We start from the raw sequence: 27,479 nt of genomic DNA, 5'->3' as shown, positions 1-27,479 counted from the left end.
AAGCAACTATATTTTATTTCTTCTCTGTGTTGTGTGACAATTTGAGTCATTTATTCTTCATTCAGGGAATATTCAGTAGATGAATTCTGTGTGTCAAAACAGCATAATAGTTGCAGCTGATAGAGGACAAAGAAGTATGCAAAGATGCAAGGATATGTTTCCAGTCCTTGAGAGTTTTATAGACAACTGGAGAAGATAGATATTTAAATGAGGAGGAAAAATCTCATTGTGCTAGGCAGAGTCCACAGAAAGGTGTAGGGAGCCTTGAAATGATTACCAGGAATTAATTATAGGCTAAAGGGAAAAGAGGACCAAAGACACTGGCATACATTAAAGCTCAGAACGAAGCATGAATGGTAATTCCTGACACAGGCAGGTTATGTGCCATGATTTGAGCATTTAAGAGTTGGCATAGGAAGGTAGAAAAGTAGGATATAGCCACAAAGTTAGATCCAGGACATAACTTTGAGGACCTTGAGAATTACATAACTATTACAAAGAGAAATATCAAAGACTCTTAAACAGGGGAATAAGTTGGGCTTTAGAAATGGAACTTAAAGCTAAAGTCGTTTTCAATTCTCTTTCAAGCAGTCCTACCAAGGAGACCTTTTCAAAGAGTTCTACAAAGTGTCACATGGGTCTTAGTGGAAGGTAAGGAAAGAAGGACAGGCTCAGATCTTTCCCTTCTGCCTATACATCAGAGGGCTCTCTTAAACTGTTTTATGTATTGAGTTCTGTTTGGATTTCACATGAGAATTAGCTTGATTTTAAAATATTTGGCTGTATGCTTTCTTGGATTGATAACCATTGCTTTAGAGAATAAACTTTGAGTTATTATACAACACTCTTCCCAAAGGTTACCTCTGTCTTGAATTCTATAGATTCTTGTCCATTATTTTACTTCTATAACTCAAATTACACAGTATGTACTCTACCTGTATAACTTCTTTCTGTATATAATATTTATAAAATGTATCAATTCTGTTGTATTCATTAATCATTAATTCACTTTTAAGGCTGAATTTATTTATCCTTTCTGCAGATGATGGACATTCAGGTTTTTTTCCATTTTTGGTTGTTAAGAACAGTGCTTCTATAAATGCTCCTATCAATGTATTCTGGTGTATACATGTTTGCATTTCCTCAGGAGTGGGACTGCTGACATATAAAACTGTGCATGATGGCTCAGTTAGCTCATACCAAATAGCTTTGCAGAACAGAAACATCAGTTTACATTCTCATCAACAGCAGATGAGATCTCCCGTTACTGCGCTCGGTCACCAATTCTTTTCAAATTTTATTGTTGCTTTTTTCTGCATCACTGTCGGATATTTATGTTACCTCTTCTGATAGTAGGTATATGTAATTGCTGTTTCATTTGCAATTCCCTGATTATTAATCTCAATATCTATCTTTTCATCTGTTGATGAAATTAGCTCTGTGGATCCTGTGGTCAATTTATGTCCATTGTCCATATCTTTATTGAACCCAACAGACTTTTTCCTAATTTGTAGTAATTTGATAAATATTTTGGATATGTCTTTAATCATTTATATTATTGCAAATATCTTGTCTAGAAATTAATTTAAAGTATGTAGTTACTATGAGTAATGATGGTATGAATGGTCATGCACAAGTCTTTGTGTGGAAATATGTTTTATATATATATATATATATATATATATATATATATATAATATATTATGTTTAATTACAGGTAAAGCCTCCAAAGTTTCAAAGTAGTTTCATTTTACAATCCTACCATATATGCAGGTAGGAGAATTCTGTTGTTTGATGTTATTGTTAGTAGTTGTTACTGGCTATCAATCTTTTAACTTGTAGCTATTCTAAAAGATGTGTTTTTTTATTCCAATGTGTTCTATTTGTATCTCCCTGTTCACAAAAATAACCATCTTCTTCATGTGCTGATTGAGCAGTCATAGAAGCAGAAGTTTCTGTGCCATCCTTGTGAAGTGTGGAAACTGCTTCTCACACCTTGCTCTGGTGCAGTCTAAATGTGAGGGCAAAGAGTCATGCCAATTCTTTAATGCCACTGACATGGGCAGATGTCCCGTCTAGGTGGGAAGCTTGCTCTTGAACTGAGCAAACTGAGGATGACAGTCTTAATCCAGTGAATTTTATCAGTCCGCTTAGTTTTACTTAGTGTTTCCTTAATAATATCACCATAGTCGTTGCATTACTTCATGCAGAGTTTAAAGATGTCTGCAGCTGCATGCATGTCAACAATAACATGAATGATAAGTTTGCTGAAGGCAGCAAGCAGATGCCTTCTTTTATGTAAGCCCTCAATTTTACTAGCTTCATATTCCTCATCATCTTCCATGCTCTGATTTTCCTCATCCTGGTCAATAAAAACATGATCCACCACGAAACTCAGAAGTTCAGACTGGAGGCTTGTATCTGGATTAAACACCAAAGGCTGAAGGCCCTTTCTGCCACCTGTCATTAATTGGCGGCTAAAAATCATCAAAAGATCACAGAGTAACATGAAAGCCTGCTTCTCTACTGGAGTATTAACATTAGATAGGCACTGTTGGCAAGCAGCCAAAAAGGATTTCACTGTTTTCCACAATACCAACAAATCCTCTTTGGAAGGAGAACCATCAATAATTTTCACCAGCTGCCAAAGAATCAAATAATGGGAACATTGCAGCGCTTGTATGACTATCTGTTCTGGCATGGCTCCATGCTCAATTCCAGCCTTCAATAATCTGTAGCAGTTACCAAAGAGATCCCATTTTGTGAGATCATGAGCATTGTGAAAAGATGTTAACCACTTTAAGTGGAAATAACATTGTAAATAGCAGCAGCAGCACCTTCTTCACCCTTTTGCCACAGGCCTTGCACAGAATGATTGAATCGGTCTAGAAACTTACCAATCAGCTGGCTCCAAGCTATATCAACTGTTCTGAATGGTATATTCTTCACTACATAAAATGCTATAGGTTTTGCTGCAGGCTTTTAGAACATCTAATCATACATATTTCTCCACAAAAAATTTAATCTATTAAATTTAATCTGTTAAAATGCTTTTCTATTCTACCTGTGCTGTAAATCAAAATACTGCGGAGTTTGTAGCAAGTTTTCTACCTTTTCAGTATCTGCAGAATACTTTGATAGTAACATAGGAAGTGTAATAATAAAATGCTTGGTCAATTTATTTCTACCATCAGTTTGAATTTTCCTTTCTTTGGCAGTTAGCACTCTCTTGCCGTCACCTCTTCCCACTGGAGGATGTGCTTCAGCAGCTTTACTTATTGTACAAGCCATTAACTTTGTTCCTGCACTCTCTGGACAGTGAGACATTGCTTCCTCTCCTTGAACAGGTTCATCTAATTGCAGCTCCATTATACATTCCCAGTCTTTCGACAGCTCTTGAGAGCTCTCCCACAAATGGTCCACCAAGTAGGCTGCATGTTTGTGTAACTCACTTTCAAGAAAGAAAAAAAAAAAAAAAACAAGCATCCTAACGAGGTTCCTGTCTGGACTGTTCCTTTCTCTCCTCTTTGCTAATGCGTCTTCTGCTTGTGGGTTATGTCTACTAAGCAACTTTTTGTGAAGGAACTCTCCAGCTGCCACAGTAACAGGGTGATGTGCTGAGTACACCAAATGGTAAACATTTTCGCAGTCTTCCTTGGAAAGGGATTTTTTACTTCCATGAACTATCAGAGTAACCAGTAGAATAGCTTCTATAGCAACATCATGTTCCTTATCAAGTGTCATTGATACAATGTGATCCTTGAATCGGTTAACGAAGGGCTCCAATTTGGAGAATAATTCTCTATTGGTATATAGGCTCTGTAGAGCTTTCAAATGCTTTAGCCTGACTTACTCTGGCATGTCATGAAGAGGCCAGCCACCATATTTTAGGTAGCTGTCATTTAGGAAGTCATCATTATACATTTTCATCCACACTCCAATCTCTGCCATATTTATGGCTCTAATCTCAGCAATAGCATCATGGTATCTATGAACAAATACACCCTTAAAAATAGAATTCATCATATTTTCAATTTCATCTTGATTTGCTTGTAGTGCTTTGCATTTCCGAAGTAGTGACTCCAACCTTTCATTAGCTCTCTTCCCAATCATTTTATTTCTCTCAGCTTCACACTGGCTCTAAGTATTGTCCTGATGAATATTGAATTTTAAGGTAATATTCACCAAAGCAGTCATGAGTTTCATAGCTGATTGTTTCTCTTATCAGCTAAGATATAAGGAAAGTCAAGGAGTATTTTATTCCAAAGCCAATCAGTCATATCTGCCTGTAGCTGCCTTGTAACTGTCCACCCACATAGTCCTTGAAGCAGAGGATTCAGTGTTCCTGCCCATTTTATCCAGCCCCCAAGACTCACCCTGCAAGGGTACTTGTATGTCTAAAGGATCTGACCTGCAAGTCTGACGAACCAGTCAAAAGGGAGATTACCGTGTCCATCATATACTCACCACAAACTATGCTACATTGACACTGTCGAATCAGGACTCCAGTAAATTCACAAAAGTCTGGACACAATTTTTTCCTCTGAGGTCCAGGTATGGTAAGGAGATGATGACCACTGTCATCAAGTTCTTTAGTCATTTTTCTGATGATTTGTGCATTTTGCATATTTCAAAACAGCTCTTTTCTTACAATACCTGGGCAACCTGAACACTGGATTAAAAAGTTGATTAAATGCAGAAGCGCGATGTCCGTGTCTTGTTTATATGATTCAGTCCAGTCTTTCACCACGGCTTGCTCTGCCCTTCCCTCCAGTTTCACCTCCTCAAATAATGAGGCAGGCTTCGCTCTCCATTCGTTGAGGGTGCCCATTAGCTGTTCCATGGCCTGTTCCTGTCGCTCCAGCTCATTCTACTCTTCTCCCTTGGAGATTTTCGAGGTTATTTGCAGATGTAACACTGGTAACTCTGAAGTAATCATTGTTGGAGACGTTGTTCCATAACACAGCAAAATAATGAAGGTCTGTACAACTCAATCTTAAAGGCGATCATCTGCTGTCCATCGGGGCGCTGCCGATCATCGATCGACCTAGTTTCCGCTCAAAAGTCTCCGGTGTGTTATTCCCAGTGGGCGGAGGAGACGGGTACGAGGTGGTCACCGGGGTTCAAGCGCGGGAGCCGCGCCTTCAGCGATGCTGCAATCCTAACCCACCATCCGGCGGCATTTTCCACACACCGATGGAGACGCTTCAGATGGGTCCGGACTGCTCTCTCGGAGTTATGCTTAATCAATGCCAAATACTGTTCTGGTCTGACTCCTGTTCTTGCTGTGAGTAACAATTATCTATTCTCCTGACTTTGGATCTTGTACTCTCTATTAGTGTATGTTTATGAACTTTCGGGTTAAAATAGAGTAGCCTCTCAGACCTTCACGTTTTCTTTTCTAGCGCATCTTTGTCATGCCTCATCAGATATTGGTATCATTATCATGCCAGCCCCATAAAACACCGGGAAATATTTCCACTTGTTTATGCCCTAAAAATTTTTGGTCCATCGATCAACATGTTCCCAATTCTCCCAACCCGCACTGTGTAACTGCTGTTTTACTATTTATATTTATGAGTTCAATCTTTTTTAGATGATACGTATGTGAGATGAAGTGGCATTTGTCTTTTGGTGCCTGGATTACTTCACATAGTATAATGTCCTCCAAGTTGTTAACATAAGTCATATGATTTTTCCCATTCCACTGTGTGTATATATAGACATATACCACATTTTTAAATCCATCTATCTGTTAATAGATACTTAAGTTGATTCCACACCAGGGGCCAAATACTCATTGTCACCAAAAGCCCTCCAGGCTGCCACTAGAATCATCTTCAGAAGATCTCTGAGGGAGCTACAACAGATTCTCGATCTGAGAAAGAGGAGCAAACAGGGAAAACAGGCAGATGTGCAGCATGCGGATCACCAGAGGCAAGGTGCCATTAACACGCAGAGCACTCTCACAGCCCCAGGATGACCCTGGAGCAGAATCTTAATGTAGGCAGAGGCTTAGGATTCAGGGTACTCTCATTGAATTCATCTTGTGCAAATGAAATGAGTTAGTTAAATCCACTACATTCCTATCTCACATGCATCACAGCTTTGATTTTACTAATAAAAATAAAACTATCTTGAGGAAGTACTTTTTGTGTCAGGCACCATTCTAACCATATATAAATACATTTAATAAATTATGACTGTCATGCACTTTGCATGCACAATGCTGCATTTGCATGATATAGATCAATTTGCATGCACAATAATATATTTGCATGATATGCATCAATTTGCATGTTACAGATGAAGAAATAGGGGCAAGAGGTTATATAATTTTAAAAATCAGGCAGCCTTGCAAGAGAACCATGCTCAGTTATACTATACCTTGCTGCCTCTTTTCAGAAGATTCTAAACCTAATGAATTAGATTTGACTTAACCAGTTTTGACCTTACAATCTATTATTTCACTACTCAGTGTGTAACAGATGTATTTAATATTCAAAAGATATAGACATAACTAAAAGAACTAGAAAATAATTTTAATTTACTTGCTCTGAGATTAACACAAGTTGAGAAGAAATTCAGCACCACTAACAGTACCGCTGATGTCAAGAGAAATTCTCTACTTGTGGAAACATATCAACTTATTTAGGAGGAGTTGGAAGACTCTGGTGCAGTTATGACAGATGGCTCAGGATTCTGTAACTCCAACTGATGAGTCACTGGGATGCCAAGATCTTCCCTCACCTGTTCACCGATGCCTGATAATTCTTACAAACACCAAGGGTCTCGCTACCCTGGTAGCAATCAGACTTAAAACACTAGTCTTCTTGAAACAGAACCATTGGTTTAAAGTGGCACAAAGGTAAAAATGACTGATGGTAGATGCTGTTCAGAAAGTACCTTAGGCAAGTAGATAGGGAGGAAAACGGAAGAGATACTTACGTAGGAAGGACAGATACCATTAAGTAAAGAAAGAGAAGAAGGAGAGGAAAGTATAAGGTCAGAAGTTTCTATTTACGTTTTAGCTCAGAGGTATCCCTCTTTCTCTTGCTACTTACAGGTTGCTGCTACTAATACATGGGTGACGCTTTTTACAACATGCTACACGCTGGATGTTGGAAGGTAGTCTTCTTTTCCTCATTGATTTTAAGTAGACTAAGATTATGAGCTCCTTGCCTTACCATATGATATCTCTTGGTGAGTAGCCCATGGGGTGTCAAAAATACCTGGGTTAGAATGAGCTGCTTGGTGAGTGCCATACCAAAAACCACTACAGTGAGTACCCACTAAAACTGTAAAATGTTAATTGTCGTAACAAAATCATCACAGCTTTGTTTCTGTGGAAAACTATCCAAAGAAATTCAATACAGATGTTCCTCACTTAACGACCTACCTGGTTAACAACTGTCCTGACTTATCTGCATTTGGATGTGTGACTGAGAAACGTGAGCAGAATACAGACTCATGGTGGCTTCATCTACAGCACAGCACTGTAGTTTTTGCTGCTTGTGTTGGACAGTACAACACTGTGGTTTTATGTTCTGTTATACATTACAGTACTGCATGTAAAAGTTATGCAAATAAGAGCAAAGTTATTAAGTTGGCGTTTCCTTTGACTATTTCTTTGTTCTGAATATTGTAATGTACACACTACATAAAATTTCCCTTTCAGCAATTAATTTAATGACCTAGTCATAGGAATTGAACTAGGTCATTAAATGAGTAATATTGTAGTCAGGGTTTACCAGGGAATAGATTTAATACAGGACACATAATTTATGATTATTTTATAATATTCACTCAAACTGTCAAATACAGGAGAATGTGAGAGATCTGTCCACACACTAGAGACCTAAAGAATCCAGCTGAGGGCCTGGATACTGTGGCAATATTCTGCATGAGTCCAGCTGAAGACTTAGAGCCCATGGCAATGTCCTCCATAAGTGTAACTGGAGGCCTAGAGTCCATGACAAGGCTTCATGCAAGTCTTTATCAAGGATCTGTACTGGGAAGGCCCAAATGTCAGTGGTGGAAGCTAGAGAGTCTGCACCAGCAGGATGAAGGACCTGTGGTCAGCAGGCTGAGGGATCTGTACTGGAGCCAGGAAGCAAGGCTCAAAGTAAGAACCAGAGCTCCCCCAAAAGAACCACAGCCATCCCCATTGATAGCAAGGACCCAGGCTCCTCTAATGATGAGAACAGCTGAGATCATATCAGTAAAACCAGATTCTTCTTTAGGAGAATCAACAGCACGCCATTCCCCACCCCCAGTTGTGCTTTTATACTGTTGGCAACAGTCCTCAGGTGGGCCGTCCATGCCGAAAGTCACACTGATTCAGTTCAGCTGGGTGTTACAAGTTGACCATTAGCGAATCCAACACATCCTCTATAGTCAAAAATACATTAACAATGGCTGGATTGATTTAAGCAAATGGCTTTAATAAGATTTAAATTATTAAGGTTGGTTAGTTCCTTCCCACAGCTTTTTACTTCACACATGCAAACACACATGCATGCACATGCAAGTGTAGGAAAGAACTGTTTGCTGGTTCACCTTAGAAAAAGATCCTCTTGGCTTAATGAGTTGGGTTGAGATTCAGTTACCCTGAAAGATCCTTTCAGCCAGCTGCAGAATCTTTGGGAAAGTAATACGCTTAAGGGAATAGAAATGTCAAGAGTAAAGAGTATAATTAACAAACAACCCATTATTTGATTACAGCTTTAACTGTAGTACATCTGATGGAGCTATTCAAAGATCACTGTAGTTTGTAAATTTATATAAAAAACAATGTTTTTGTGCATATGTCCATTTGCTATGGAACTTCTTTACTCTTTGAGAATCCTAAAGAATTATAATTCAAAAGCTCAGCATCTAACACATGCTAAGTACTGGGCCACAAGTTTTATAGACATGATTTCATTTATGATGTACATTTCCATTTGTTAGATATTAAGTCTATTTTATATATTATTAATCTGGGGTTTAAAGAGGTTAGGGAAGTTAGGAAAGCTAGCACAGACAGTTTGTTGAAGAACTGGAATTGTAGATTTAACTAAGAGTAAAGTCTTTATTCTGCACTGTACAACATGACCTCAGAACATAAATGCAGCATGTCTTAGTGTAGACAAAGAATATGTCACAGTTATTGTATTTAACTGTCACAGTGACCTCTCAAAGATACATGCACATTTTGTATGGATGGGGTAGTACAGCCAGGACTTCAACACAGAGGTACAGCTGCTCTCACCTCAGCCTAACTTGAAAGAAAAATACAACTGGTAAAATCTAAGCATCATAATGTAATTAACAGTTAACATCATTCACGTTTTTAAAAGCCAGCAATGAAGGAAAAAGGATCACTGCACTAACACGTAGCACATATGCAAGTATATATAAAGTTTAAAAATTAAATTAAACATTGCCTACTCACCTTCCTACTATGAGACATTCTAAAATAAAATGGAGAAAACATTATTCTTTGCTGTTTAGCTAATAAAAATCATGTAGTGGTGATTATTTTCAAATTGGAAGAGTCTTATAGCTATGTCAATGATGTTAAGTTCAAAGTAAAAGAAAAGCATAGCAATTTTTCAAGCTTTGCTTTACCCTAGAAATGTAAATATTTTTAGTGAGTAATTCACCGACAATTTTACTTGGTCCATTTTCTAAAATTCTCACAGGAAAGAGATGATAGGATGAGGATATTCTATTCATTAACCTTGTAGATCTATTGATGGCAACCATCATTTCAAAGGCATTTGGAGTAGGCTTTTAGAGCACTGAACACTGCCCTAGGGTTATACTCTTGGAACCAAGGGTGATGATTTAATTAATTACTATAATCTTAACATATATTAACCATGCCAAGGCAATATTTATCTTCTAGGTATTCCTCCTATACTGAAATTTGAAAACCAAAGAGCTTTTTCTTTCACTTTATCATCTATTTAACTGGTTTCTCTTCAGAGTATAGTTTCCTCAGCAGCATAATTAATTTGCACAAATATGTGCTTGGCAAAAATAAATAAAACAGAAATGCAATTGAAAAAGGTTATATGCTTTAAAATTATACGTTGCATAGTCATTGAATATTATAATTTAATATATGCATATTATGTCACAAGACCGTTTATGGAAAACTAGATATGCTGTACTTTGTGAGAGAGCTAACAAATTTTAAAACATGATGTTGGCTCCATGTGAGTTTTGCACGCTCTAATTTAAGAAATCAGTCCCTTGTAAGGTTTGGCACCATTACATTTGAATATGGAAATAGGCAGTTTTTATTCACTTTTTAAATTAGAAAAACAAATTCCAATTTTAAAACTTTGAAATTTATCCTGGATTTTTTCAGGTTTCTCCAGTAAAAATTCAAGGTGAATGAGATGCAAATATACATCCAATTTATACTGGTCACCAAGTCACTCTCCTATGGAAGAATCGAATGCCACATCTCCAAATATTTATATGCAAATTGCGACTCTGCATTCTAAATATTGAGTATGACTTTGGTTCTTCCATTTCTCTCTCTCTCTCTTTTTCTCTCTCTCTCTCTCTCTTCCCATACAATGTGATTGAAGTGGCTGAGAACACTTCAATCACATGTTAACATCTTTAACCTTTAAGGCATCTCTAAAAGCATTCCATACCGTCCTGTACATCCTATGGTACTGAAATAGGTGGGACATCTTGCATTTAGAAGACATCTGATTTCCAGCCTGTGACCTCTTACTTTTAAGCTTTAACAGACCCAGAAATTGCAAAGAAAACAATATAAAAGCACCTCCTAGATTAGCAGACCATTACTAGTCCTCAGCACTTCAGCAGATGAAACCTCCTTGATCCCAGACTATAAAAACGCCTTCTGAAGGCTATTGAGCTACTCTTTGATTCTTGGCCCAAGTCTTAATTTTCTCACAGTGCTGAAGCTCTGTATTTCATTAGGGATATGATCTTAAATCCCTGTGTGCCCCTACTTGTTTTCACAGGATTTCTCTTCTACAGATTCATTTCTATCTATTTTGAAGTTTAACTAACTAATATAAAAATAGATTTTTAAAACCTATTGATAATAATGACCAGTTTGTGAGGAGTTCCTCAGATAAATCCAATGGTTATTGTGGGCAGCAGCTGAGCTAGAGACTGACCACAGTTATGAGTTTGAATTTTTTCTTTAAATTTCAGTCTGATGTAGTCCACTTCATACTGAGTCCTTAGGTCAAAACTAATACTTATTAAAGTTAGGTGCAGATTTTGTTCCACAGTCTTCCGTTCATCTTGCAATTTCTCAACTAAATTTGTACAATCTCAAAAGGCAATAATCAAAAGTCACACAATCTTTTCACTCTACAAAGGCTAAATAATACTCTCAACAGAATTGAGTTCTGTGTGCAGGAATATAGGTTGGGACTTGGCTAAAGCAAAGGTATCTCCTCTGACTTTTATGCTTAAATTCCTAACAAGGAATTTAAATGTGTCATACTCAAAATTATTTAGACAATGAGGGGCATTTGGAGTTGAATTATGCATCTTTATAAAGATAGCATTCTCAGTTATGTTGATTTTCTAAATTTAAAATAACTTTGTTTTATGGGATCAGTTGAGACAAATGTGCACCTAAAGTCCAATAACTTCTACAAACCTACCAAATCTTTCCTTTACCTGAACATTAAAGACTGTACTACAGAGATGAGTTAGTTGGACATGAGCATAAAATTGATTCATCTAAACTCCCAAAATTAGTCTTCCTGAAAAATAGTCCCATGGAGGCATACCAATGGATAGCTTTTGATCACCATCTTAAGGCAGCTGCTTGCAGGACTTCTTGCAGCTTAGTGTTTTAGTTTTCTAGTCAATTATAACTAGGATAATGTCCTACTTTATAAGAATAGTAAGAAGTTGCATGGGCAGAATATTTGGAATGTTACAATGTTCAACAATGTTTTTGGTTTACTTCCATGCCTAGTGAAAATGTGAACTCTTCCCCATACAAAATGGAAAAAAAATCCAACTACTCCAATCATTAAATACTTTTAAGTATATTTGAGAAATAGCATTATACAATACATAAATACATTAGTGTAGGATCGTGCCTTCCTTAAGAACTCTATAGACAAGGAAAATGAACTTTAAAGAACATTAATTCAAAGTGGGTATCCATTTCACGGGAGCTTTTACATGCTATACTGAAAAATAGTATCCTAACATTCCATAATGAGAGAACTTGCCTGATCAGTTATTCACCCTTTGTATAATGAACACATTAGGGCAATAGATTCATTAAACACTAGATTAGTGGTTTAATGTGAACAATTAACTTAAATATGATTAATTACTACTATTAGCAGAAAATCAAGAAAAACATAATAGTTTACAACCTGTTATGAAGGTTGCTTTTACAAGAGTTGATCAAAAATATGGTGAATGTAAAAAATTTATTACAGTAAAAGATACATTGCCATTGCCATTAATCCCCCTCAAAATATTCCTCCTCACTTAGACCACACTTATCCCATTGTTCTTGCCAGTTCCTGCAGCAGTTCTGGAAGTTCTCTTTTATGAGAGTCATTTTAGCTGTGCCGTCATGGCTGCCTTGATATCCAGAATCAATTCAAAGACTTTACCTTTCATGGCCATGCATTTTGACTTTGAGAAAGAGCCAGAAGTGGCAAGCTGACAGATCTGGTGAACAAGGTGGATGAGGACACACTGTAATATTTTTGTTTTGTTTTGTTTCTGAAGCAGTCCTTAAGCACTCTCTCATGAGTGTTTTTATGTGGTGCAATCAAAAATAGTGGTGAATGATAAGTGCCATCTAATGAAAAAGAAGTCTCATAAAAATATTATGGCCTGGCCCCATCACCTTATTCACAGGATGTGGCACTGGACAACTTCTGCCTTCCCAAAGTGAAAATGATCATGAAAAGTAAATATTTTGACTCAGTTGAGGACCTTGAGGCTACCACAACAGTACAACAAAAGACACTCACGAAAAAGGATGTCCAGAACTACTTCAGAAAGTGGGAAGAACAATTGGGTATATTTTTCAGAGGGATGAATGACAATGTATGTTAACTGTAACCAATTTTAAAAATTTAGATATACCATATTTTATCACATCTTGCACATAAAGATGTACATGATAAAATCACAAATTGTACTTATTTTCCAAATATTAAAACATTTTATATGATATATAAACATATATGATGTGGTACAAAATAAGAAATATGTTTGTATTCAGAGAGAGAAAGAGAGACTGCAAGTATAAAAGATCAAGAGAAAGTTTAAAGAAATAAAAGCAGGTCTTACAGTCCTTAAAGTCTATTACTAAATTTATGTGTTTACATACTTACTTGTTATCTATTTATTGGTTTTTTGAGGCAAGGTCTTGCTAGCTAGTTGCCTTAAACTCACAGGTAGCCCAGGCTGGCGCCAAACCCATGGTGACCCTCTGGCCTCAGCCTCCTGAGTGCTAGAATTGCAAGCCCCACAACACCCAGCTCAGCTACTAAATATTAATCACTAATTTGTCTCTGATTTTTTTTAGTAAACAACAGACATTATAACAAAGAGGTAACATGTTCAAAACATCCACATTGATCCCAATACTACCCTGCTTTCATCAGAGAAGCAATGCTATTCCTCCCAAAGAGACCCAGTAGAAGTTTCTCCACTGGGATTTTTCATAGATGAGATATTAAAAGATTAGGTGAACAATAGCAACAACAGAAATCCTCAGTACACAAAGTAGATAAATTTTAAGAAACTATATTCTGCAAACACAGCAATCCAAGTCTAGTGAACTGAAATAAAATTTACTTTGTAAAGAAATCTTGAGGGAATGTTACTGAGAAAATCATAAGAGAGTCTAAAGCACAAGAGCCCTTCAAAATCTCATTTTTCACACTTATAAAATGAAAGAAGTGGACCACATCAGCTCTAAAACTTTTGAGTCAACGAAGAGTCTCGAGGAAGCTGATCTGGTTTCTTGGACAGAAATATTTCTATGAAAAGCAAAAAACAATAATGTCACAAGTAATGTTAGCTGAGAAAGGAAAATAGGCCTTCAGAATATTGCTCTGGATGAAACATGTAAGAAGAAAACTGTTCTAATTGATTGATAATCTTTAAATGTTGGGAGATTTCACATAAAATTGTGACTTCACGTATAACTGTGAAGCGCTAGCTTTTCCTAAGAATCACCAGTACTCAGCTGACCACAAGCAGCCAAAACTGCACAGAAATGGCCCGTCTGACCAGGCCACATTCTGTGAGCATGACACTGTGCCGGCTGCCCTCTGCCACCTGCTTGTGGTCCTTCTCTTCTTGTTACAGATGAGGGAGAACAAAACATCATTTTTCTTATATCCAAACCTACTTGCCAAAGTAGGAAGATGACAGATTGATGAAAACACCAGAAAAATTCAAAACCCTTTATTTCTTGGTAGAAGTAAAGAAGATGCCTATATATTTACATATGCTAAGTTAGTGGGACCTGTTTGGTATAACAGGCTTACTCTTTAATACTGGATCCATAATACCTAGGCCAACTCTATAGCATTCTGTACAATAACTTGTTTAGTAGAGAACAATACACTTTGGGTTAATATATGGCCTTAAGTATAGTGGATCCACTGAGAAAAGAACAAATAATGATATTTACAAAAGCAGCACTGGAGTTTGTCTAACAGAAAGTAAGAAATTATCTCAAAAACTCAAAATTCAACTATTGAAAAGCTTATAAGCACATAATTTTTGTTGTTTTACCTGCGAGTGAAAAACAAATTACATTTTTAATCATATAGAGGTATTACAAATTCCAGAACATGTACATGACTTTATGAACTCATTCATACTGAATTTAACATCTACTTAGCAATTATAGTAGTAGTATCAAGTAATGTCTTAGAAATGCATTATTTTAATGATATAATGTGTTGATGAGCTTGTACAGTGAACTCTACAGCAAATATTGAAACCTGACTAAATCACTTTAATAACCTGCATCAAGAAAAACCATTTTTAAGGTTAGAAAGAAGTACTTACCAGAATGACCTAGATGTAAAGCTTGTATATCATGCTAATAGAAGTTAATGTCTTTTTGTGGCTGTAACATTTATGTTAATCAATAGGCAATTATACTATAGGCAATAGACAGACCATGAAGGATATAAAAACACAAATAGAAAACTCAGGATATAAAATAAGTTCCAGTTCGAAGGAAGTGCAATAATTAAATAAAATTAGGAATCGATATTTACATAGTCCTTATTATAAAAATGACATAGGGTTTGTCACTTTACATTTGTTAACTCAGTTGAATTTTTTTTTTTCTGGTACTGGGACCCGAACTCATGACTTTGCACCTTCCAGGCAGGCGCTGTGCTGCTGAGCTATATCCCTCACTTGAACTCTTTAATCCCCCTGTGAATACAGTTTATTTTCTCCTTAATGTAGTGATACACTGGACGCGGAGACCAAAATACTTAGAAGAATAGTGGAAACAAAGTAAATTCATAAGGAAGCTTGCACTCAGAGAATAAAAAGAATACAGCATTAGTCACTCATTCAACCCAATTTCTCACTAAACTTGTATAAATAATTCTCACCAAACTGCCCAAGTTTAGAGCCAGAGGGAGTGTCTATGGGCTTTAGACAATATTTGGAGCAGAAAGACCACTGTTCCTGCCTCTTCTCTCTTACCAATACTATCATTTTTCATGAATAAGATTCAAGACACAGTAAAGCCCCAATAACAGAACTAGAATCTTTAATTGCCCTTTTGGGGATGACAACGATAGATCAAAGAAAAACATTTTGTTTTTGTGTTAGATTTAATTAAACAAATATTTACAATGTACCCAAAGTTTGGTATAGATTTGACCTCAAATCCTGTGAATCCTGTGCATTCAATTCTGTGCAGATAAAAACTACTCTGCAAAGTGTGTTTAGGTCCTGACTTTGCTGTTTGCTTATTAAATTACTAGGCTCCAATGTATTCACCTGGGTAAAATGGAATCAATAATAACAGAATCTACTGAATAGGCTTATTGTGAGGAAATGATTTGTGTGAAGCCCACAGAGAGTGTATTATAATTTCACCAGTTCGGTCTATTTTAATTCTTTTAAAGCAATCAAGTGTGTGTCAGGTGGGGGGATAAAGTCATCTAATGGAAATCTTGTTAACAAATGTACCCTAACCTGAAAATACAACTCCAACACCATATTACTTCATTAGCTGGGTGACTGCAAGTTACTTCAATGCTTTTATTATCAATTTTTTCACAGTTTGCATATCTCTATATCAAAATGACAGAAGCTGTTTGATACAGAATAGACCAGAAATAAAGTAGTTTTATCATTATTATAATATGTATTTTTATTCAAGTTTCATATGAACATTTTTATTAGTGTAGTCAAGATTTAACTTTCATGTAAGGAAGATTTAATACTAAAAATGTGCAAAGAGCTGGGAGTGGTAGAACATGCCTGTAATCTCAGCACTCAGGAGGCAGAGGCAGGAGGATTGTTGAGAGCTTGAGGCCAGTCTGGGCTACAAGTGAGCTCAACGTCAGCCTGAACTGCATAAGGAGACCTTGTTTCAAAAAAAAAATAAGGAAATAAAGGAAAAAGAAAAATGTGCAAAGGATATTTTAAGTCTTTTCATGGAATGTCTTTGCCTTAATATCAATCTCTATAATGTAACAGATAAATAAATTTGATTAACTGAAGAAATGCTTTTTGATTTGCCAAATTATTAGCACCTGTTGAATCACATGGCCTTTTGAGTAAGACAGAAATATTAACCAATTAGAAAAAAGGAACATATGATATTTAAAATGTTTCAGAAAATGTTTGTTGTCACACAGAGCCTTGGAAACGTTTTGAATACTTTTCCATGAAATACAAAGAAAGGATTTTTTTGAGTCACTCTCAGATCTGAACATATTTAAAAAGGTAATACAGACAACTTTCACCGGACTGCAGAATGACAATAACATATTTGGGTACAAAATCTAAGATCTTTCTTTTCTCCTTTCCCTTATTGTACTGCTGACGTCTATTGGTTTATTGAAAGGAACTGTTAATACTTAATTTTTTTTCTTTTTATTTGTTTTGACCAGTTTTGCTTGCTTATGTCTGGTAATATGAACAAATAATTTGAAGACAACAATACGCAATATAACGACCATTGTTAAGTTCCTGTCATCTTGCTTAGTGAAATTCTGTATCAGTTCTAATTTTTTTTAATTATTTTTTATCCTCTTTAAAAAATAAAAAAAGAAAGAAAAAATCCAAAGTTATTTTTATACATTGTTTTGGCTACTTCAGAAAAAACTAGAAAGCCTAAAATGAATGCCACCAGCAACGACAGATTTTTTTACATCAACAGCTGGTTAACATTATCTGAATGAATCACGGAAGGCAGGTGACAGCTGGATTAGAGCCAGGGCGGCCAAGAGATACCAAAGATAATTTCTGTGTTTTAAAGAGAGATTTTTTTCAGTGCCTCTGACCTAGTGCTGCATACATCTTAATTTAAAGTGACAAGTAGTGTGATAAAAAACAAAGCACCATTATAGTTAAACCGAAAGGATCTGAACAAATACAAGGGTTTTAAAAGTGGCATATTTTCCAATGAGAACAAGGCAGCTGCTCTGCCTAAGAGCTCTTGGCTAAATGCTACAACCACCTAGTGTTCAATTTAACACTGTTTAATGTTTATTTTTTAATAAGGAATAAACTGTATCTGTTTATATGGTCAAGTTAAGACAAGACTCCTACCTATAAGCTTGACAGGTAAAGCCACACCGATCTTGTCAGCTTTAAAACAAGTTTTTAAAAAATCTATTTTATGCTTCTCAGCCCAGACAACAAAGTTGTGCTAGGTTTTTCACCCTTCAGATTTAGTGTAAATGTCCCCACCTGACACATCCAAAGCCTAAATATCAAACAGAATGGTGATGCTGCTGCCCAACACCTGCACTTTCAGAGGTGCCAACAAAAGAAGACAGAAGCTCCTCCGACCTGCACACCTGTCAGATAGGTGGATGCCTTTAACCTCCTCCTCTCTTGATGGGTCTCCACAAGACAGAAATGGGAAAAAAGTGCTCTTCAAAGGGTGGCTCTGAGAGGAGCAGGTAAACAAAACTGCTATGCTGTACAAGGCGTAAGTCACGCTGGGAAGAAAATTTTACACTAATAGAAAAGAAGGACTCACAATTGTTGCTCACCAAAATGCAAAAAAGGCACCATTCTAAAAAGCAACAGAAGAAAATAAATGTGCATTTAAAGCAAACTAAGCTAAAGATATATCATAGGATGTGTACTAACCAATTTTTATTTTATATCTGAAAATGTATCGAGCTTAAATAGGGCATATATATACTTCTGGAAAAAATGTTTTTAAAAGACAAAGATAGATATGCAATTTTTAGAAACTAAACATTATGTGCTTAATTTAGTCCCTTGTGTATTCCTATTATTACAAAAATAATATACAGTTATTTTTAATGTACCTTTTTAAAAGTGTGAGTTGATGGATAAATCATTAATAATTGAACAAATATAGTATCTATTTGGGAAAGTGCTCAATCAACTCACTTATTTTGGAGCATAAGAAAAGTACAATCAAATCACTGTGCAACTTTAAAGTGTCACCTTATAGAAAAGCTGAAATATTTTGCTTTGTAGCACCATTTAAAATAGCAGTAGATGCAAAAGTCAATAGAGTATTAGACTTTGTGTATAGTAAAGCAGTTGCAACTTAATTATATTTAAAATATTTTCAAACATCTGATTAAATTGTTATTATCCTCAAATGATAAGATGATTCAACTCTTAATTTATAAAATAATTACATTAACATACTAAATATAGGATATCTGAATGATTTTTACCAGACAAGATTTTTGTTGAGCTTTAATAAAGTTTGAATGCGCAGAAATCGTTTCTTTCCACTGCCTGAAAGAATACGGATCCTCAAGTACACCGCTTAATTTGTAGCAGTGCAATTTGTTTCAAGGCTTGAGGGGGAAAACTCAAAGGTTATGTGTATTTCAAATGTTAGATGTGGGCAGGAACAGAATCTCTTTGTAGTTTCTGGAAGATGAAAGAACAACCAACTTTATTTCTAGCTCTTTTCTCATAGAACAGATCTGTGATACTACCACCTAGCCAAACATTCTTTTAAGCTCTGGAATCCTTCCCCAAAGTTGTCACTGGGTAGTTTATTTATTCAAACAAAGTGATGTAATCATTTGCGTGATATCACCACTCAAAAGAGCAAGTCCACATACCAATCCAGAGTACCATTGTAACAACCCATATTTCAGTGGATATCCGTCTTACCCATGATTGAACTTTGGCAGTAGTTAAAATTCACATTGGACTGCCCACTACCTATAAATGAGGCTAAAAAGTGCTGACATTGTGAGGATAAGGGCTAACAAGCTAATAGGTTTTAGTGTCTGAAACTTTTGATAATCTGGCTTTAAGTGTCATGGGTCTTTCAAGGTGGATTCCATCTGTCCTATAAAGTTATATATTGAAATGTAATGAATCCCTTTGATCTCCTTTGTAAAAACTCCATAAAGTCAACAAAACGGCCCCAATGACTCAATAGCCAGATCCCCAACCTGTTGACAGGAAAGATTTTAACATTTATAACTGTTAGGGGCTGGGGATTTAGCTCAGCGGCAAAAGTGCCTGCCTGGCAAGCGCAAGGTCGTGAGTTCGGTTCCCGGTACCGGAGAAAAACCAAAAAAAAAAAAAAACATTTATAACTGTTAGTAAACAGTAAGCAAGCTACATGTTGAAAGGTTCTCTCTATCACGGTGCAGCAGTGCCGGAGTCTTGCTGTAGATACAGGTTGTCTGACTGATATTTCGTATCAAATAAAATGAAAGACCACAACTTAAACCAGGATTAGGCCTAATAACAGCCACTTATATAAATTTCCCAAGTTATTTTCTAATAAATCTCCTACGTTGGAAAGCATAATATGTTTGATTTTCAGACTGCTTACTTGGTTGGCAAAAATATCCTTACAACATAAATGTGTACTATGCTCAAGAGCACCTATAAGATATTCATGTACATATAGTTATGTGTGTATGTATTTGCACACACATATACTGTTTGTCTATAATGTTATGTATTTGTGTGTGTATGTCAGGCATACTCAAGCAGGTAAATAGAGGCAAAAGTGTGCAGTGAAAATTGCATTGATTTTGTAGTCAGAAAAATCCAATTCCAAGTGTTGGCTGTTATGTGAGAACAACCTTGAACTCTTCTCATCTTTAGAAATGAATAGATACCAATACCTGCTTCAATGACTTTTCAGATTGAGATCCCTGTTCTATTGAGCAGTTGTCCAATTGGGATCCCTGTTCTATTGAGCAGTTGCAATCAACAAATACTATTTCTTCTCTTTCTTTCCACAAATCAGAGATCCAAGTGTTTATCCAACTTTAGAGATCAGTCTCTGCCTCAGCATTAACATTGTGCCTGTGTTCTTGAATCATTGGAAGACTCGGTGGGAGAGCAAGGAAATTATGGTCTGTCTGAAGTCTGCAATTTCCTGTTGACATATCACCTAACAAGACAAAAATCTGGTCCATCCCTCAATGCCCGGGTCAGGTATTGCCTCCTCTGGGAAGATTCCCTCAGACCTGCTCGAACAGCAATGGTAAACTGTTGTTTCCTCTCTTCTTCAAGTCTTGGCTCGGGTCACTACCATAATATTCATTTAATAACATCACAATTAGTTTTTGTCCTGTCTGCTTCCTCTTACAGAAACTGAGTTCCACAAGTCCGGATCTGTATGGTCATTTTTCTGAGGCTGGCAGATAGCAAACACATAAGAAAACTGGAAAGGAAAGAGAAAAGGAAACCGGAGGGAGTATTTGCCTAGTTTTCTTATATTGTGTCTCTGATGATGAGTAAAGGTTAAAAATAAATAACCAATCATTGCTAACTGAAAGAATCCAGTAATTCTAAATCCTTCCCAATCTTGACATTATAGCTTTATACTATTTCAGAAACTCACTCTTCAGCCTCCTCAAAAGTCTGCTGATTTTCTAACACCATCTACCAAGTATACAACAGATGGCTCTGAGATACACACTCCATTTCTGTGTATAAACCAACAAATGTTCCACTCAGTGGCATATGTGTTCACATATTCTCAAAGCTAGACACCTCAAGCTTGCAAACACAGCCCTGACTGAGGAAATGTACACATCTTGTGAATTTATCTAAATCTGTTAGCCTTTTGTTTAATTCAAAATTAGTGGTACACTCATATTTAGCAGTCCATTTATAGATACAGTCCATCTTCTCTTGCAACAGTCTTATTAACTTCATTTCTGCACATGCAAAGGATTGTCCAGGCAGTTCTGCTTATGCACACTACACACATACATACATACACACACACACACACACACACACACACACACATCTGTGCATATATCAATGAGCTGAATGCCACTTTCAGGGATCTTTCACAGTGACTGCTACCAAAGTGATCTGTCTAAAGGTCAAATATAATCATGTCACACCAAAAGAAAGTGGTACACACTTAATATTTATTGAATTGCATCGCAATTCATATAATATACACCAATCATACCCAAACTACCTTCTACCAAATATGCAGTGCTCATTTTTCTCTCTTCTTCTTTTCAAATATTGTTGGCTCATTCTAAAATGCTGCTCTCATTCCACTTCTATTAAAAAGTATGTCCTTTGCTCCTAATTGCATATCAATTGCCAGCCTTTCTGAAAATCTTTCCATGACAACACTTTCTCCCCTGGCTCATGGAAGAGCTGAGTATCCTTATACTTTGCATCTGCACGCCTATGTAGGAAGATATACCATGCCTCCTAATACTGTACCATGATGCTTGACATATGCATTTGACTCAAAAGATTGTATGCTGTTTGAGAATAGAAGCCAAGACTTCTTCATCAATTGTATTATCACAGTGTAGAACAAAATCTGTACTCAATCATTTGCTAAATGAGTGAATTATCATATATATAGTTTATAAAACATACCAACTTTATATGCATAAACAGGCAACTGCAAAGTTTAAATAAAACACTTGAGAATATATTCAAGACTTTGGGGACCAAGACCAAGGAGAACAGCAGGTGAAAGTGGAATGAGTCAGAAAGATTCTTTTTTTTTTAATACTGGGAATCAAACTCAGGACCTTTTGCTTTCGAGGCAGGTGCTTGTGCTGCTGAGTTATACCCCTGGCCCAGTCAGAATGATTCTTGAAATTGTGTAGATTATTCTTTAAGATTAAGACAACTTGAAAGTATTAGCCATCTCCCTTACTAGCTAAGAATTCCTGAGACTACCAAATAATACAAAAGAGGCTATTGGCACATATTTCAATGGACTACATTTTAACGCCACAGAAATAGTCAAATTTCAGGTGTCTAGAGCAGCAGGAATCTGTAGTAGTAAGCACAAAAGTCAAAGACAATAGTTCTTCCCAGTGAGTTTGGTTTGGCGGCCACTGCTGTCAGTGTCAAAAAAAGCACATCCTCCTCCAGCCCTCTGGAAACTGGAGCAGCAGCTTTCAGAGCAGTGGGAGTGCTGTGGTGCACAGAAATAAATGTTGGCACATAAACTGCTCCCTAGTTCTGCCGAGGAGGTATTTTCTAAGTGTGGATCCATGCCATGAAGCTACACGAACCAGCCTCAAAATTAGAAAATTAAATAATTCACTGGATTGTTATTGTCACAAAATGAATATAATCAAATTCCATCTGTCTGTCTGTCTGTCTCTCTCTCTCTTTCTGTCACCTTGCAGGAAACCAATTAGCTGCACCAGCAGTAAGCACGGCATTGGCTTTCTGAAAGTAAGAAAAAAACAGGTAGCTATTTCAGGTTAAATGAGCAAAGGAACAGGGTCTGGATGATTTGTTACTCCTGACACTTTACATAGTTAGTGAGTGACATAAACAAATAAAAAAAGCACAACTATTCAGGATAACTCAGACTATGGGAAGCAGGATCCCAAGTTCGGAAGTGCACTGTCTGTATTGTTGGCCAAAGTGTTCTAAGTAAATTACCCTGGAGATTCAATCCTGGCAGTAGAATTCAAAATTGTTCATTCTATCTGAATACTTTATGAATTTCTCAAGTGCTCTGGTGGCCTGACTTTAAAAGCTTTAACTGGGTTTCAAGAGCTCTAAGATAGTCATCATACCAGTGTTTTCCATGTGTGCTATATAAGTGTCGGACCTCTGTGTCCATGAAGGGTGTATGGCACGACAATGACCCATAGACATCAGCTTTATCAGATGAAAGAAGGAAAACCTGAGAAAGCCAAGTTACTTGTCCAAGACCGTTATGTTCATTCAGTGGAATAGATATAGCTTTCTGTTCACACATCTCATGACAGCTTGCCAAGTCTGCTGTCCTTACCAGAACAGCAATATTCTTGTGATAAGAATAATTCTGTTTGAAATTATTATAATAAAAACTACCCATTGATCAACTTCCCACTTTATTCAAGCCCTAGTTCCTTCAGTTGTCTATTATTTTCTGACATTATAGAATGAAGTGAAAAAGACCATATATGAATACAAATTATGCTCATCTCTCAAATTCAGATATGCCTACTTATCCTAAAGCATTTTAGGAGACAAATAAAAGATATAGTTGCCAATTTCATTACTGAACATTTGATATGTGGTAAACACTATAATAAGCAATTGTTATGTAATGAGGAGCTGAAGATACTTTGTTCCAGTCCTATAGATTTTACAGTCCAATGAGGGAAGCACACAAAAATTAGAATATACCCCCCAAAAAAGCCATATTGTGCCAGTTAGTGTGAAAGAAATGCCCTGGCTAGATATTGGATTTAGGAAAGAAGTCATTTTAAGTGAAGCACTGAAGAGAAACAGACATTTTGCTGCAAGACATGAGTGTACTTAGAACTGGGTTAAAGAGGACGTCTAGTGTTTAGCATGAAGGTTTCCCAGCTCCTTGGTCACTGACCAATATCGTTATTCTATATGGGTGATTCTGCAGTGCTCAAAGATAATTACAGATAATGGTGCCCAATTAAAAAGTGTTTTAACTCCTTGTTGCACAGATGAGTAATTTATTCACTGTAGATTGCCTCTACAAAATCTAGCCTTTTACCATTTCATGAACAAGGATTAAACCAACCCTGAGGTCTACAAGGATGAACAGTATGATGGTTTAGATCTAGAACAACACCAAGAGCCTCATGTGTTCAGAGGTAGGGATTTTGGAAAGTGATTGGATCATGAGGGCACTACATTCTCCAGTGAACTGCTTCATTGATGAGTTCACAGCTAAATATGCTGTTAGGGGGTGGGGCTGGCTGGAAGGGGTGTGTCGCTGCGAGAGTGCCTTTGGAGGGTATCTCTCCTCCAACCTTCTCCCTTTTCTCTCTGCTTCCTAATTGAAGTGAGCAACTTTCCTCTGCCAGGACCTTCTGCCTTGGAGCCAGCTAATCATGGACTGAAACCCCTGAAACTGTGAGCTTAAGCATCTCTTTTGAATTGTGGGTGTTGGGCACTTTTTCTGAGAGACAAGAAATCTGAATAATACAAGCAGCTCCCTTAGTATCACAGGCCTTCTCTTTGTCTTCCACACTCTGGCTTAGAAGTGATTCGCATATGCTCAACCCTATTCATGTTGGAATAAGGTCAAAATTCAGTTGTCTTCCTGCCTAGACTTGCTTTTGGGTTTTTGACCAGGCCTCACAGCCACTCATGCTCTTGACAAGAGATGGTTCTCATCTCTTTAAACATTTTGAACAAATAAACAATTTTGGGAGACATAAATGGAGGATTTACATAGGATTTGTATATTCATTTATTTATATATTTATATACCTGACATCTATAGTTGGCTTCTACGTGTCTAGAGACATAATATTATGTGGAAACTGAAAAGGGAAATAGATTATCTGAATGTGAATTTTATGTGATTTTTAAGAAACAAGTTTCTAGAAGCATAAGGTCACAAAATACAATAATCTTTTATTATATAATAATTTTCACTTTGATTTGGGTATTAATTACACTAAAACATAACATAATGCTTGTCATTTATTTCTTCAGACATAAGGAGCACTCCAGCAACCTTCAAAATGCTACCAGGTTGCTAATGCTTCTGAAAAGATAAAGTGGTTTGTGTTTTTTAAATACAAAGGAGTTTAACTAAATTAGTATTTTATTAAAGGACAAAGTCAGGACTGACAGAATTCTAAAACACAACTCAATTTCTACAAGCAAAGTCGAGCCTTTTGAATTATTTAGACTCGTGTTCCTGCCATTCATAATGTACTACAGATAATTATAGTTTTCTAATTCAGACTCCAGGCATGAGACAGAAGAATGAATGAAGAATAGAACATAGCTTCACCTGGAGATACAGCTTAATGTAGAGCACTCGCTATAATCTGTAAGGCCCAGTGTTTGATCCTTAGCACTAGAAAAAAAAATTATGTAGAATAAAACTTTCAACCACTCAAGTAACAGAATAAATTATAGAAGAAAAGCAACAAATGAGTCACAGGCTCCTTCAGAGTTTATCATATCAACCAAGGGGTGACAATTACAATCTCAAATAATCTGAGATTATACACAGATTTTTCTCATGTATAGATAATTGGCAAAATATAGATTATGAATGTACTATATACAGAGTTTAAATTTAGAATAATAATAATAAGTTAAAACAGAGGAAACTCTTCTTTGCAATCTTATAGAAGAAAGGAGAGCTGGGGATATAGCTCAGCAGTACAAGTGCCTGCCTGTTTAGTGCAGGTCATGAGTTCAATTCCCAGTATCAAAAAAAAAAAAAAAAGAAAGAAAGCAGAAAAACAATTGCCTATAAGAAAAATATATAAACTAAGGACAGATTTAGCAATAGCCAACATACTGTGGGTGTTTTCTGGACTACAGGAAATTCTTCCATCTGCACACCTGAGAAGAACTATTGGATCTATAGCTATAAGTGGGTCAAATACCCATTTGTTGTTAGTGAGTCTTCATGTAATTGTTCCAGAATGTTTCTGCATAATCGATCCTGGTTATTAGCCCCTAAGCTTTAGCATACTCATTTGTCACAATCTTAAATCTTAACCATGTTGATAATCCTATGAGATATTGCACACAAAATTGGCTTCTCACTAGAATCTACTTCACTCTACTAATTCTAGGATTCCAGCCTCAAGCAAACTATTTTTAATCCCAGTGTAGTACACAAGATATAATCCTTCACTTTAACTTTCCTGAGTTGCTTACAAACTTCTCCTCTTGGCTGTATTTTATAATATAGAAAATCCCCATGTTTCGGGTCAGCACAAGATCAATCAAGAGGTTTATTTTGTAAATAAAAGTGTAGCCCTTACTATGATTTGTTTCCATTTTCTTGTGCAAATGGTATTTAAAGTAGAGATAATACATTTGTAATTGATATAGTCTTTTACTCTGCATCAGATTTATACACTGGGTTCTTTTAGGCTTCAAGAGAGGTGTTTCCATGCTTCTACTTGCATGAATTCAAAGACTGGGATCAAAATTTACTGGTCAGTATTCCACAACAGATAAAAGTGCTCCTGAAAAAAAGCTACAGCAACAAGAGAAAAAAAGAAAATTTATGCAATTTATATTTACCTCATTAGATGGCAGCACAGTATTCAAAACCAAAGTCTAACATTTCTATGGGAAATATGATATAGCTTAGAAACTATTTAAAAGAATGAAATGCACTAGGAATAAGTATTTACATAAAATTTCTCTAATATAGCCTCAGTATATCCCTCTAAACTCAGATATAACTTTTGAAAATAGATTAGCATAGTATAAAATTATGTTCACATTCAATTCATTCAAAAAGAAACATACTGGGCACCTGCAAAGTGACAGGTGCTGCTCTAGTTATGTCATGGATACATGTGAACAAATCAAAGACCTCTGCCCGCCTCGATCTTACTTTCCAAAGAAGGAAAACATTTAGGACCCAAGGTAAATAATATATTAGTAAATTCTTGAGTGTGTTCAAAAGTGATAAACGCTATGGAAAAAATACTGGAGAGTAGAATGAAGAGGGAATCAGGAGCTCTGAGGTCAGAATGTAATGTTAAAATGGAGATCAGTATTGGTGTCATTGAGAAAATAACATAGAACAAAGACTGGAAGAGAATGAGGGAATCAGGAAAACTATTTCTGGCAGAGGAAAGAGCTGGTGCAGAAGGTGAAATAAAATGCAAATCAAAATGGGTAGGTGGATAAGAAATTAAAGAGGGAGCAAATAGGAAGAAGGAGCAAATAATATTGGCCTTGGAAGTTACTGTAAAGAATGTTGAACTTCATGCTGAGTAAAATGGGTATACATTGCAAGGGTGTGACAGAGAACTGACCCAATATATAGTAGGTATTTAAAGTTATCATCCTGGTTGCTG

At 36.3% G+C, this 27,479-nt stretch overlaps 1 pseudogene; it reads right to left on the bottom strand.

The window, feature by feature from the left end:
- Positions 1-1,842: 1,842 nt before the first annotated feature.
- Positions 1,843-4,899, bottom strand: LOC102003633 (annotated as a pseudogene).
- Between the last annotated feature and the right edge of the window lie 22,580 nt (positions 4,900-27,479).

Source organism: Chinchilla lanigera, unplaced genomic scaffold, assembly GCF_000276665.1.
Source record: "Chinchilla lanigera isolate Chin_1 unplaced genomic scaffold, ChiLan1.0 scaffold00062, whole genome shotgun sequence".
Lineage (NCBI taxonomy): Eukaryota > Metazoa > Chordata > Mammalia > Rodentia > Chinchillidae > Chinchilla > Chinchilla lanigera.
The sequence above is the reverse complement of the archived record's forward strand: the minus strand, read 5'-3'. Positions and strand labels throughout refer to the sequence as shown.